Source organism: Aethalodelphis obliquidens, unplaced genomic scaffold, assembly GCF_003676395.1.
Source record: "Aethalodelphis obliquidens isolate GAN/ISIS:26980383/991018 unplaced genomic scaffold, ASM367639v1 scaffold47, whole genome shotgun sequence".
In the NCBI taxonomy this organism is placed as follows: domain Eukaryota; kingdom Metazoa; phylum Chordata; class Mammalia; order Artiodactyla; family Delphinidae; genus Aethalodelphis; species Aethalodelphis obliquidens.
In genome coordinates, this window is record NW_020837991.1 from 419,497 (window position 1) to 435,075 (window position 15,579).

The following is a 15,579-nucleotide window of genomic DNA, read 5'->3' on the forward strand; positions in this document are numbered from 1 at the left end:
TATGCATAATAAAATACATGTTCTAAGTTTACTCTTCCATAAGTTTTGACAGATGTAGTTGGTGTAACTTAGACCCCTCAACGTTATTCTCACTTCGAAGGTTCTCTCGTGCCCCTTCCCGGCTCACCCTTGCCCTCTCTGCTCACAGGCAACTACTGGTCTGATCTTTCTACCATGGATTAGTTTTGCCTTTTCTAGACTTACATGTAAATAGAATCATGTAGTCCTCTGTGCTGTTTTGTGCATCTTTCACTCCGTAATGTTTTAGTAGTTCATTCTGTATATATATATTTTTTGAATATTTAAATTTTATTTATTTTTTTATACAGCAGGTTCTTATTAGTTATCTATTTTATACACATCAGTGTATACATGTCAATCTCAATCTCCCAATTCATCACCCACCACCACGCCCCCGCCGCTTTCCCCGCTTGGTGTCCATACGTTTGTTCTCTACATCTGGGTCTCTATTTCTGCCCTGCAAACTGGTTCACCTGTACCATTTTTCTAGATTCCACACATATGTGTTAATATACGAAATTTGTTTTTCTTTCTGATTTACTTCACTCTGTATGACAGTCTCTAGATCCATCCACGTCTCTACAAATGACCCAATTTCGTTCCTTTTTATGGCTGAGTAATATGCCATTGCATATATGTACCATATCTTCTTTATCCATTCGTCTGTCGATGGGCATTTAGGTTGCTTCCGTGATCTGGCTATTGTAAATAGTGCTGCAATGAACATTGGGGTGCATGTATCTTTTTGAATTATGGTTTTCCATTCTGTATATTTTTAGTTTTTGTGCCTCTTCGTCTCAGCTCTCCAGTATTTGTTAATGCATTGAAACTCATTCCCCAAAATGTTTTTTGTGAAACATTAGTTCTAAAAGATATTCTGAGAAAAGCTAATTACATGGATAAATTCAAAGTGTATTTCTTATTCATTACATTTGATGAATATTTTTTGTTCTTTGTTCTTTTAAAAATCATGTGGTTAGAAAGCAAAGTGTAATTGTTCTTTATGTAGGTCCCAACTGAATAGTTTTTTTGACATTCAGTAAAAGTTTATTTTTAATGTGGCATGATATTGCTTTTTATTATTAGAAAATACTTTTTTTCTCAGGCTTATACATGACAAATTTCATTTTTAAGACTGTGTACATTATATGTGGTTGTATTGTAGCTGATTGGAAAATACAGATTAGAGTAGAAGTTCCTCAAACACACAAGTTTTCTTTGTTCTGTTTTCCGCAGGGATCGGTCACTTTCTTCTGCACCCACCCATTCTAGGATGAGTTCTTAACTGTTATCAAGCTGGATTTCTGCATGGTTAATTTCTGGGAAATCGTGGCTTCTAATAATTTGCGCTTCCATTGAGATAAACTTTGCTTTCTTTTGCAATCACATTTAGAACTTTCTGGTCCTACTGATGAGGAAAGAATGCTTCCTCTTATGTAGTAAGCTTTTGTGTTTCCTTTTGGGGGCCTACCCTGCAAAAGACAGGCTAGATTATAGTCATATACGTTTTTTTAAGTGAACATTTCTTTCAACCCTCTTTAGGGTTGTTTGTATTTATTATTTTGAGAAAGGTAGAGGAGGGAATAGGATATAAAGAAAGGAAAGTTAGGAGGCTACTAAAAGATATGCTAAGCTTATTTTTTTATTTTTGTCTAGGGCTGGCCTTTATGTGAAGAACTTAAGTATCATGAGCTGTTTCATTTATCATAAACCTTCTCAGTCTATGCAGATAGTAGAAATACACTAGCCATTATTTTGCTTAGCCAGGCCTCTTGAAAAAGTTTCACTGCTGCTTCTATTACATTACAAATGTAATTTATTGACATCAGGACTAATTTTTGTAGTTTTATGGAGCTTATTTTTGGCTTTTTCTGACTTCATATTGTCCTTAAGTGCATTAATTGTTTGGGGTTTTTTTTTTTTCTTCCTTTGTCTAGTCAGTACTCTTTAGTTATGTATTCCATGAGATGAGTTTTTGATTTTTTTTTTTAAGAATACAACTTTCCTGCTAGTTTTATAGTTTTTCTGTGGAGGGTGTAAAACATTGAATGTGGCCTTTCTCCCCAAATAATTCATGATTATTTGGGCAGAAAAGGCATCTGTATAAGCAAGGTGTGTAACAGGATGATGAAGACCCCATGATGTTACCCACAGCCAGGGCTGGAGGAGTTCCGAGGTGGAGTGTTCCTGTGGTCTGTCAGGGGGCCCTGGCCTGGGCTCAAGGGCGGTGGCGTGTGGGGTCCCTGGGGAGAAGTGAGCACAGGCTTCCAGGTGGAGGACTGCAAAGAGCAGCAGCGTGCCGGGTAACGGGGAGCAGCGGGGGTGGGGTGGGCCAGCCTGGAGGGAAGTGGACTCCTTGGAGCGCCAGCTGCGCCTGAATCCAGGAGGGGCGCCTGCTGCTGCTCTGGACACACTCCCGGGGGGCACGCTTACACACTACAGGTCAGAAGCCTAAGGGTTCTCAAACTCTGTAGTTCATCAGGATCTCCTGGAGGCTTGGTCAGACACCCATGCCTGGCCCACCCTTAGAGCTTTCCGTTACTTGGAGTTGGGATAGGGCCTGGGAATCTGCCTTTCTAATGTGTTTCCAAGTCCTGCTGATGATGCTTGCTTGTCAAAGAGTATGTTGTGTCTGTTTGTAGCTACAGTCTATTACATTGGGAGTTTCAGAGGCAGAAAGAGGAAAAGAGCTTCCTCATGTGCTCCTTAGAAAATAGAACATTAAAGAAAAGCAGGGCTTCCCTGGTGGCGCAGTGGTTGAGAGTCCGCCTGCTGATGCAGGGGACGCGGGTTCGTGCCCCGGTCCGGGAAGACCCCATGTGCTGCGGAGCGGTTGAGCCCGTGAGCCATGGCCACTGAGCCTGCGCATCCGGAGCCTGTGCTCCGCAGCGGGAGAGGCCACAACAGTGAGAGGCCCGCGTACTGAAAAAAAAAAAAAAAAAAAGCGAATGACCACAGTTAGATTTCCCTCATAAATATATTCTGTCCTTCATAGTTAATTCTTAGCGCTTTGAATCTTGAGTCCTTTATGGAAAACTTAACCCACTCCTGGGAGCCTGCCTGATGTCTATTGGAAGCAGTGATATCAGCTTCTGCTGGAGTCTGTTCCCTACAGGGTTGGTGCTGTTGCTTTTGTTTGTTGAAGACCCAATTTCTGGCCTTTAGCTTTAGCTTTAGAAGGGAGCAGATGATAAAACTTGAGGCTCCAGTTGATTGATTAGACTTAGCAACGTTATCAAAATGGACAGGAGTAAAATCTTTTGCAGGGTGGGCTTCTTGGCTGTGGTGTGAGGATTTGGTCCTTGTCCATCCTGGGGTTAGAACACAGCAAAGGCAGCGAGGCATGGAAGCATGTCTAGAGCCTCCCACTATCCTGGGAATTGCAGTGTGTTTGTTTAAATAACATCCTGCCTGTATTAAGTTAATCAAGGGAATGCTAATTTTCTCTTTTTGATATGCTGGCTCTCCCATATTGTGGCTCTGAAGCACAGGGAAGCTCTAATGATAGCTGTCAGCCCATGAAGAAATACGGAGCATCCCTTCTCTGCTTATTTTTATGTCCAGCCTTCTTGCTGCATGTGGGTGTTAACATCATGAACTCCATGATGTGGGAGCCACTGTTTGTTATTCTGGTCATCTAGGAAGTGCCAGATACATCTGGTGTAAAAATACCTTGACAATTTTATAGTTCAGAGTTTAGAGTCTGCTCCTGGGAAGGTGGCATCAAACAGCTTTCAGAGGAAGCTGACCTGGGCTCGAGAGAGGATGGCTGTGCCCTAGTCCCAGAGAGAAAGCCCAGCCTGGTAGTAAAGGGCTCACACTTTTATTTATTGCTCAACTTTGTCAATTCTGACACATTTTTGCAGGTTTTGTTTAACTTAGGCAGATAAAGTTCCCTTTTCCTCAAATCTTATGCAATTTACTTATCTGCTCACTTATCTCTTACCGTCTTCTTTCACGTTTTGACATAATTGGACATTTTCCTTTAAGACAAAAATTACTGTCTTTCTTCCTTTTTTTTTGGCTGCACTGTGCTGTGCGGCATGTGAGATCTTAGTTCCTCCACCAGGGATTGAACCCGCGCCCCCTGCAGTGGAACCACAGAGCTCTAACCACTGGACTGTCGGGGAAGTTCCTATCTTTCTTCCATCTTTATTCCTTGATAGTAACGTTTATCATCTTGCTTATATATTTACATTTCTCTGCCACCATCCTTTCTGGTTTAATCTCAACCATCCATGTTAATTATGACTTTTATCTAAATTAAGTAGCCTCTAATTCGGATAGTCATTCCACACCACTTCTGTAATTCTCCAGCACCAGCTGGATAGCTAATAATTCAATCCAATTCTGACACTTAACTACTGGAGTTAGCTCAGGCCCCACAAATTAAGGGCTCGGTCCCGCAAGACTACCTCCACTTCAGATGCCAGCCTCAAATGGGATTCCCAGACTACTCCCACTTCTGCCTGGCTGACTACAAATTCGGAGGTTACCATGACCCTCTCAGTTTCAGTAATTCACTAGAACCACTCACAGAATGCAGGAAAACACTTCGTTGGTTTATTTTAAAGAATACAGCTCGGGAACAGCCAAATGGAAGAGATGCAGAACGCAACGTTTGGGGGAAGGAGCTCAGAGCTTCCATATGCCTTCTCTGGGCCCTCCACCCTCCCAGCACACCTGTGTGTTCACCAACCTGGCATCTCCCCAAATTCTGTTGTTCAAGAGATTTTATAATTTAATCTCAGCCCCCCTCTCTTTGGAGGTCAGGGGATGGGCCTGATAGTTCTCACCCTCTAATCGCTGTTTGGTCCTTCTGGTATCCAGCCCACATCATGAAGCTGTCTAGAGGCCCCACGCTGAGTCAGCTCATTAGCATAAGCTCAGGTACAGTGGAAAAGGGCTCCTTATGAGTATCAAAAGGCACTCCTATCCTCAGTAAATTCCAAGGGTTTTAGGAGCTCTGCGCCAGGAACCTAGAGCAAAGACCAAATATATATTTTTATTATACCACAGATAAAAAAAATGGGAAGTAGATGTTAGAGCATTTTAGCAGAGCTCTGGAGTCCACATTATAAGGGTCCCATTTTACATGTTTAATAAGCAAGAAGAATGTGCTCATTAAGAGGTGCAAAGGTGGTTTTGAATACTGCCATGCAGTAACAATAAGAGGCAAAGGCATGTGTGCATTTATTCGTTAACCTGTGCTTGGTGACTGATGATCTAATTATTTTCTCTTAGCATTTGTACAGGGGTTCACAGATTAGCTATCGATTAAATCAATTTAGTATTGGGGCCAGTGTAAGTTAATGAAAGATTTGAACGTTGCTTTTAAGGTAATATACTACAGAACAATGTGATTTTTATTGATATAAAAAAGTTTGTCAGAATTTTATAATTCAATTAGAGTGAGTCTGTAATCTTATATTTTCACAGTCTTACACTTGGAAGTTATGTCAACTTTCTGATGAGTGAAACTCATGTAGACAGTTTAGAAAATTCAGATTAACTAGGTTCTCCTTGAGAAAACAAACCCAAGGCTTAGAAATCATGTATGCTGTGTTATATGCCACACTGCTAGCACATCGGGGAATGGACATAGAGCCTTTTTTTTTTTTTTTTTTTTGTGGTACGCGGGCCTTTCACTGTTGTGGCCTCTCCCGTTGTGGAGCACAGGCTCCGGATGCGCAGGCTCAGCGGCCATGGCTCGTGGGCCCAGCCGCTCCGCGGCATGTGGGATCTTCCCCAACCGGGGCATGAACCCATGTCCCCTGTATCGGCAGGCGGACTCTCAACCACTGTGCCACCAGGGAAGCCCCATAGAGCCATTTTTAACCAGAGTTATCAAGTCAGTCTGATTTATCCAAGGATTCACCTGGAGTATGTGAATTTAAATTCTAAATGTAAAGGTGCCTATAAGTTAGCAGTTTCTGAGAGATGTGTTTTCCTTCCATAGTTATCGGGATGTAATTAACATAAGTTTAAGATGTGTAGTATGATTTGATATACATAGCAAATGAAATGATTACCACAATAAGGTTAGTTAACACGTCCATCCCTTCACATAATTACCATTTTTTGATGTGTGGTGAGAACATTTACAGTTACTCTCTTAGCAGCTTTCAAGTATACAGGACTCTGCGGTTAACTGTAGTCACCATGTTGTACATTATATCCCCATAACTTATTTTTCTTATAACTGGAAGTTTGTACTCTTTGACTGATGTCTCCGACCCGGGCAGCTCCTGGCAACCACCAGTCTACTCTCTATGTTGAAGCCTTTTTAGATTTTACATGTAAGTGGATCATATAGTCTGTCTGACTTAATTTCACTTAGTGTAATGTCCTAGTCAACCATGGTGTTCTAAATAGCAGGATTTTCTTCTTCTTTTAATGGCTGAATAGTATTCCGTTGTGTGAGAGTGCCTGTATGTGTGTGTTTGTGTGTGTGTACATACACATTTTCTTTATCCATTCATCCGTTGATGGACAGTTAGGTTGTTTCCATGTCTTGGCTTTTGTGAATAATGATGCAGTGAATATGGGGATGCACATATCTTTTTGAGATAGTGATTTCATTTTCTTCGGATATTTACCCAGGAGTGGGAATCCTGGATCATATAGTAGTTCTATTTTTAATTTTTTTGAGGAGTGTCCATACCGTTTTGCATAATCGGTGTACCAATTTACACTCCCACCGACAGTGCACAAGGGTTCCATTTCTGAGATTTTTTTTTATTAATTTTTTTATTGATGCATAGTTGATTTACAGTGTTGTCTTAGTTTCTACTGTACAGCAAAGTGAGTCAGTTATATATATATCCACTCTTTTTTAGATTCTGTTCCTATATAGGTCATTGCAGAGTACTGAATAGAGTTCCCTGTGCTTTACAGTATGTTCTTATTATCTATTTTATATATAGTCCATTTCTGAGAGATGTTTTTTTTTCCCCCTCAAAAGGCTGGCCACTCTTTGAAGTATCAGAAGTTTCTTTCTTTTCTGGGGATTCTTGATTTCCATTTTTTTAGATTATGTAAGTTTTTATTATTCTTTAATAAATAGGAGAAGAGGAGTACCACTAGATTTAATAGACTTCATAGTTAATAATTCCTTGCAGAGATAAGAAAATATACAAATACAATGAAGGGTACTGATATCAAGAATCTGCTGGCTCCATAGGGTTTTCTATTGAATGAGTCTGAATTTTGTGTGTGTGTGTGTTAATCAGCAGAGGGTGTCAAGATGGTGGGGAAGGGCACAAAATGTATAAGAACACTTCATGAATTTGTGTGTCAGCCTTATGCAGGGGCCGTGCTAATCTTCCCTGATTGTTACCATTTTAGTATATGTGCTGCCAAAGTGAGCACCTGAATTACTTTTAATCATCCGAAGTTCCACCACAGTTTTATCCAACCTCAGACAAATCTGGTCAGCATTTTAGTGTCTGGTCTTGCAGTTGGCTTGTGAGATGATGAGGCACACAGACCCTGGGGCCAGCAGAGGGAGAGCTCTCCTTACTAGCCTAAGGCTCTGGGTGAGATATATGCTCTGAGCACTATCTGGGTGGCAAGAAATGCATTTCAGCAAGGCTAAGATGCCTCAGTAGTAAGATGTGGTATTATTTATCACCAGGAGAGAATGTGCTGCCCATGAATCTGATGCATATCAATTTGACATGCTGAAATTTGCAAAAGGTGCATCTCTGGATTGATGAAACACCTACTTCATAGGGTTATTGAGTTGATTAATGAGTTGATTATGACATGTGCAGAACAGTGCCTGGCTTCCAGTTTGTGCTATTTAAGGGTTTGTGATTCTCACGGTGGTTGTTCAAGTGTAGGCAGGAGTGTCAGTGTCCTGTCGCCATGAGTCCCCTTCACTGAACACAGTGCCTGGCACATAGGAGGTGCCAGTACCTAGGATAAAGGATGTCCCATGTTCCTGTGTTAAATCAGCTTGTGAAGGGACTTGCCTGCCTGAGATACTGGAACTCCTGTTTTTGTTTAAAGGAGTTGCAGCAGGAATGAATTCAAATCTTTTATATCACACATTTATTTTTAAATTCAGTGTTAGAACTTTTAAACATTTTTATCTTATTAAAAAATACTTATATTGCATGCATAGCTTATAGCATTCAAAAGCTAACACAGTTTTCAGCGAAGAGTGAGTTCCTTCCCAGTCCTATTCTTCAGTTACCTCCTTTTATTTACTTTTTTCCTTCTCAGGGGTATTATTACTATTATTAGTATCTTTCCAGAGGTAACTTACGGGCATATAAGTGCATGTATGAAACATACACACTTTATTTTCAATAGAAATTAAAGCCTTCTAGGATGTGAGGTACACCAGAATTTAGAAGAAATGTACAAAAAATGTGTAACGGTACAGCATTTAGAGTCTAACCCTCAGTCTCTGGCTTGACTTTATTTTATCCTTTTTTGAAATCAGTAAATTGACCCCTCCTGGGCCCAGCTCTGTTGAGTCGAGGAGAGACCAGTGGATGGGTAGGAAGCACAGCCCGGACTGCAGCCAGGCTGCTTTGGCCATGGGTTATTGTGGGCAGTTCTGTGGATCGGAGCTTCCAGATCCTTTTCCACACTGCAGTCCCAGGGATGCACGCTCCTCTGGGGAGACTGAGTGAGTTGTGCACCATGTGGGTCATTCATTCATTTGCTCATTGATTCACGGACTCATCCGGCTGTTGGTGAGGGTTTCTGGCGCTAGGATGTGGTGGTGAATGAGCCAGGCGTGGCTCCTGCTTTCCTGGAGCTTATATACCAACTGGCACAACAAATAAAAAATGGACAGAGTGGCAGTGGTATGAAGAAAACAACAGAGCGATGCAAGAAGCTGCCAGGGAGGGTCCCTGAGTTGAGAAGCCAAGGCCCCTGCATTTACTCTCGTGTCCCTCACCCTGCCTGTAACAGCTCTGTATCCACCTTGAACCATGAGGACAGGCGCTGTCATTTCACCCTGATACCCTAGCACCTGGCAGAGTACTATATATACAGGAGAGATCCAATCAGAATTTGTGTCATGAGTTAGTGAGTTGTCTTGTCATGGCTTCAGGCTGATTAGGGCTGTACCAATTCCCCAGTGGAGGATGGGACACTGAAGATGAGTGCCCTTTTATGTGTCACTCAGGTGGATGCTTTCAGCTTTTTAACTATTCATGCTTGCTGAGAGGTCTTCCTTAATTTTATTTCTCCATCTTTTAAAATCCCATTTATTGGGAATTCCCTGGCAGTCCAGTGGTTAGGACTTGGTGCTCTCACTGCTGGGGCCCTGGGTTCGATCCCTGGCCGGGGAACTAAAATCCCATAAGCCACGCGGCATGGCCAAAAAAAGAAAAAATCCTATTATCGACTTGATGGATCACTTTATTTTTCATGTGAGAATTAAATTTTTCTGTTAAATGAATATAGGCATCTTTTTTCCCTAATCTGCTCCTAAAATCTTTGAATTGTTTGTGAAGTTGCCATGTTACCAGCACTACATCCCTAATCAAATGAGCTAGACATAATAAATATTGCACTGTATCTTTATAATACAGTGGAGTTAAGGGAAATTTGAATGGCCACTTCTGTGTTTGTGTTCCATTAGAAAGTTTTCACACCTAAAATCTCTTAAAATTATACTTGTACTTCTTTGTAAATAGAAAAAAAATTTCAATGTCATATAAAAACATATACTGTATCTCTTTTTAGCTAATGTTTGATTAATTGGGACCTTTAGTATAATGGTTAATTTTATGTATCAACTTTACTAAGCCGTGGTGCCCAGGTATTTATTAGATCCAGTAATATTCCACATAGCTCTGTGAAGGTGATTTTTGGATGAGACTCACATTTAAATCCATGGACGTTGGGGCTTCCCTGGTGGCACAGTGGTTAAGAATCCGCCTGCCAATGCAGGGGACACAGGTTCGGGCCCTGGTCCAGGAAGATCCCACATGCCATGGAGCAACTAAGCCTGTGTGCCACAACTACTGAGCTTGCGCTCTAGAGCCCGTGAGCCACAGCTACTGAGCCCACGTGCCGCAACTACTGAAGCCCACGTGCCTATAGCCCGTGCTCCACAATAAGAGAAGCCATGAGAGGCCCGAACACCACAACGAAGAGTAGCCCCCGCTCACTGCAATTGGAGAGAGCCTGCGCACAGCAGTGAAGACCCAACACAGCCAAAAATAAATAAATAAATAAATTTATTAAATAAATAAATAAATCCATGGACTTTGAGTAAAGCAGATTACCCTTCGTAATGTGGGTGGGCCTCATCCAATCAGTCGAAGAGCCTGAATAGAGAGAAGACTGACCTTCCTCCAGCAAGAAGGAATCCTGTCTCCAGATTGCCTTTGGACTCAAACTGTAACATCAGCTGTTCCCTGGGTCTTCAGCCTGCTGGCTTGCCCTGCAGATTTTGGCATTGAATCCCCACAATTATGGAAGCCAATTCCTCAAAATAAATCAATCTGTTTCCCTCACCACCTTCAACATGCACATACTCCACCCACCTCCGCCACACACCCCTGCTCTGTTTCCGTGGAGAATCCTCGCTAATACACTTAGATACCCATACAGTCTGTTTTTTGAGAAGCATATGTTAGTGAATAAGCTTTCTTCAAAACACAGTTGAACCTTGTTGAACAGTAGAATGCAGGTCTCCCTGATGGTGGCCCTGGGCTGTTCCAGGAGCGCCCCTCCAGCTGTGGCCCCGACCCACCTGTGGGCAGCTGCACAGAAGAGGTGCCTCCTACCTCTATTTTGCTGTGGCCCCTGGGCCCCAAGCCTTTCTGCCTGGGCACTCCTCTTTCTGTAGGTCCTGGAGACAGTGCTTTGAGTGGAAATCTCACTGGGTGGTTGTAAAAAACCTCCTCACTGTAACTGACAGGAATGTGTTAAAGTTACCCAGTCCTGGTTCCATCTCCTGGAATCTGCTCGTCTCCTTCAGGGTATTGCCCTGGAACCTCAGGAAGGTCAGCTACCCCGCCACCCCCTGTCCCCAGCTTTCCATAATCTGTGATGTGTGGGTGTTCCATAACAGTTTATGTTCTGTTTGTTTTCTCTCTGTAAACTTTGAGCCCTGCGTTGATGAAAAGGAGAGCTGACAAATACTGGAGGTACTGTGCGTGTTGTCGTGGAGCTGCTTGTGGAGCTCTTCTTGGTGGTTTTTGCATCCTCGTGACTTCCTCCCGCCTTTGCTATTGTAAATGTTCTCATTTATGCTCCTGAGAAGAAAACTTGGGGTGTGCTTAGTGATGCTTCTTGTCTGCTTCCTGATGAATTGTCAAAGGTTTTTACCCTGGATGAGAGATTATATGGCTGGTATTTAAATGAGCATTTTGAGTTCTTTTTTTTTTATTTGTAAAATTTACAGCAAGGTGCACATCAGGGGTTGCAGACTTTCTCTAAAGGACCAGGTAGTAAATATTTTAAGCTTTGGGGACCCTAACTATTTGGTAATTATGGAACCCTGCCGTTGTGCCAGAGCAGCCATACGCAAAACTAAGTGCACACCGACGTGTGAAGTTTTTATAATGTTTTCATCACAAAATATTATTCTTCTTTTGATTACTTTTCAATCATTTAAGAATGTAAAATCTTTTCTTAGCTTTTGGACCATACATAAACCAGCCTTGGGCTGGAGTTCGCTCCCAGCCTTATAGGTGGACCCCACCGGTGAGCAGGGCCTACCTAGCAGTTAGAGCCAGCACCGTGTTCTAACCCGAGCTCTGTGGCTGGGCTACACTGTGAGGTACAGTTTCTTCCGCATCTGTGAGCTGGAGACAAAAACCTGCCTCCTTGAATAATTGTTTGTAAGGATTAAAAAGGATAATGCCCTGTTGTTTGGCCAGATGCTTTGTATAGTACATGTAAGCTTATTTTCATTTTCCATTAGCTGCTGCCTTTTTGTCCCCTCTACTTAAGTCCTACCTTTTTGGGATGTGGTCTGTCTTGGTGAGTATTCAGTGTGTACTTTAGAAAGAATGCCTGTTCTGCTGTTGTTGGGTGGTGCGTTGTATAAAATGTTGATCACTTATTCAGGTATATGCCATTGCTGTTACTCATTCTTCATTCTGGTTGTTCCAGGTTTCCTTCTGGTATTGTTTCCCTTATCTTAAGATAATTTAGTAATTCTATTGGAACAGGTCTGCTGACTACAGATTCTCTTAGTTTTTCTTCATTTGAGAATGATGGATATTTTTGTTAGATACAGCATTCTGATTGATAGTTGTTTTGTTTCAGCACGTTAAAAATGTAGAACGTTACTTTCAGGCCTTATACCACAGTTGGCCTTCTGATGCTATGACATCAGTTTAAACTTTGGTGATGACCGTGACTTTTAGGGAAGAGGAGAATTGCCCCCTAGGAAATGAGTTGGCATTGACCAGGAGAGGGAGGACCCCATGGTGAGGCAGTTGTCAAAAGCATGAACTTTACAAGTCTCCTCTATTATTGTTAATACAGGCGATTGAGTGACCCGTGTGCCATTGGTGTGGGGGAGTATGCCTCCCCAGGGTGCGTCAGTTTCGGTTGCTCAGTGCTTGTGGCAATAGTGACAAAATTCCATTTGCCACATTGTAACTTAAATAGTTCTTTGAGGAGTCTATTATGCATCTCAGTAAACTTGCTGCCTCCCCCTATAGGGGAGGTAGAAGTGTCATTGAATGCCTTCTTTAAGAGCCCAGCATGTGTATTCTGAGAAGCAGAATGAGTGCCTTGGTCACTATCAGTAATGTCTGGAACTCTAAAGGGGTAAGGAGTGTCCTTGTCCTTACAAGGATAAGGCAATTGAGGCCTCATATTGTGGTCTTAACATATGTAGAGACTTTGATTTATATTTTGGGTATCTGTGAGGGAAGAGATTCCTAGGGTCCTTGAGCCCAAAAAAAGCAACTCTAAAAGGCTGTGTCCCAAGGGTTTGTAAAAATGTGCACCTGGGGCCAGGCTTTGTTCTCAGGAAAGCTCATGACCAGCAGTTTCCACGCTGATGAGGTACAGTATAGTGCAGGGCTGAGAAGGGCAGTTTCTTGCATCTGCAGCCCCAGGGTAACAGCTAGTCATCATATGTGGTCCAGAGACCCCAGGGGGCATGAGAGAAGGTTGCTGAAGCCTCTTCAGTGAAGGAGTCTCTGAGGGTGCTAAGGGGGGGCGTATCTGTATTAATTCCCTAGGGATACTGTAACAAAGTACCACTGACTAGGTGGCTTAAACAACAGAAATGTATTGTCTCACAGCTCTGGACCCTGCAGGTCCAAAATCAGGGTGACAGCAGGGTTGTTTCCTTCTGAGGGCTGTGAGAGAAGGCTCTGTTCTGAGGCATTCTCCTTGGCTAGTAGGCGGTCATATTCTCCTTGTGTCTTCATATTGTCTTTCCTCTGTGCATATCTTTCCGTGCTTAAATTTCCTCTTTCTGTAAGTACACCAGTCACGTTGGATTAGGGCCCACCCTAATGACCTCATTTTAATTTGATTATCTTCAAAGACCTTAGTTTTATAAATAAGGTCACATTCCCAGGTACTGGAGGCTAGGACTTGAACATCTTTTGGGAGGATATGATTCAACCCATAAACAGGTGCTGTGTTTGTCAAGCCAATTTGTAATTGCTAAATACTTAGTTTAATTTTTTAAAAAAGTTTATTTATTTATTTATTGGCTGCGTTGGGTCTTCTTTGCTGCGTGCGGCCTTTCTCTAGTTGCGGTGAATGGGGGATACTCTTCATTGCGGTGTGCAGGCTTCTCATTGTGGTGGCTGCTTTTTGTTGCAGAGCATGGGCTCTAGGTGCACGGGCTTCAGTAGTTGTGGCTCGCCGGCTCTAGAGCGCAGGCTCAGTAGTTGTGGCACACGGGCTTAGTTGCTTCATGGCCTGTGGGATCTTCCCTGATCAGGGCTCGAACCTGAGTCCCCTGCATTGGCAGGCAGACTCTTAACCACTCACTGCACCACCAGGGAAGTCCCACTTAGTTTAATTTTAATTTATTACTCATTGTGTCAGTGTCCATGCCCACTATGGGATATTTTAGGGCAATGGGTGCTGTGACCATGGGGAGTTTAAGGCAATAATAGTTGTGATGGTTAAGGCGAAGCAAATTTATTTGTCTTCTAGATTATATGAAGTAATTCCCCTAAGATTATATGGGCTGCCTTGTTTAGATTTAGTGGGATTCCCAGCTATACATGTAATTTGAGCCCCAGTATTGATTTAAATTCATGAAAGTTTGCCAGTTGGTACATTTCAGCAGATACTTAAGTTAAATCAGAACCTGTGTTATGGTGGCACCAAAGCCCTTTGTCTTCGTTTTTTTTTTTCTTTTTGGCAGTACGCTGGCCTCTCACTGCTGTGGCCTCTCCCGTTGCGGAGCACAGGCTCCGGATGCGCAGGCCCAGCGGATGCAGCCACTCCGCGGCATGTGGGATCCTCCCAGACCGGGGCACGAACCCACGTCCCCTGCACCGGCAGGCGGACTCTCAACCACTGTGCCACCAGGGAAGCCCTGTCTTCTTATTGTATAAGTTCTTGCAGTAAACTTTGGAGTTCCACTTGGGTTAAATTGTGGACCTTTGTTTCAAATTTAATTTGTTTTTCTCCAGAAACCTTCAGTATTGTCAGGGTAAGGGGACTCCCCATGGTGAAGGTTACTTTATAGGGTTTAAGGATGCTGAGCTTACATTGGGCTTGAGTTAACCACTTTGCTGTGCCCATGGCTGCCTTGGGTGTTTTCTCTACAACCTTGGGGATCAGGCTCTTTGTTGTGACAGAGGCAGCAGAGTGGTGTAGTGGGAGAGTACTGGACCTACAGCCCAGAGGTGGATGCATGGACACCATCCTCTGCTGCAGCCTTGCCTTTTCCCAGAGTGCACCCTTCTTCTCCCTCTGCCCCACTCTCCCTCCTCTCCCTCCTCTCCACATTCCCTCAATAGTTTAGATTTCTAGCCAAATAAAGCCCAGGCTTTCGGTTCCTGTCCCTGTCCAGTCACTCATAGTGAGGATCTTCTGGGTGGTTACAGGGAAGAGTTGGGGTCCTGATGGCCCACCTCTTCTTCCAGGGAATGCCAGCCAACCTCCCCAGGGTTGGGATCCACAGCCAGTCTGGTCATTTTGTCTTTGCCTTGATGAGGATCAAATGGGGTGACATGAGAGCTGTGGCCAAGTCCCCCACACAGATGCTGGTACTCCCTGGTCACAAAGCAGGCTGGAGGTGAGCTTCTGAGCTTTACTGAGGATGGAACTGAAGCTAAGAGACAATAAACAGTGCTTCATTGCTTGTAAAAAGATTGAATTCCAATAATCAGGTTGCCAGTCCCCATGGACACTTCTCTCACACTTGTGAAAAAAACAAAAATTAACAAATCTCTCTTCTTAGTCACAAAACTCAGTAATGATTATTTCATGATTTAAGTTTTAGTGAAAAGATGAACCATTTGTGAAAAACAGAAGTGCCAAAGTTATTTGGCCTTTCTCTCACTTGTCTTATCTTTTTAAAAAGATTTATTTACTTCTGCGTGACCTTAATTTGTTACAGTGAGAGTGCTTATGATAGCTAAAATAGCC

General features: G+C 42.9%; 1 protein-coding gene and 1 non-coding gene across 10 annotated transcripts in view; one reads left to right on the forward strand and one right to left on the reverse strand.

Moving 5' to 3' along the window:
- Window positions 1-15,579, forward strand: part of HERC2 (HECT and RLD domain containing E3 ubiquitin protein ligase 2) — a 232,145-nt gene that overhangs the window by 13,266 nt on the left and 203,300 nt on the right. The window lies entirely within an intron of this gene.
- Window positions 7,287-7,392, reverse strand: LOC113607340 (U6 spliceosomal RNA). Its single transcript, XR_003427915.1, has one exon. It is a non-coding gene; the product is annotated as a U6 spliceosomal RNA (small nuclear RNA).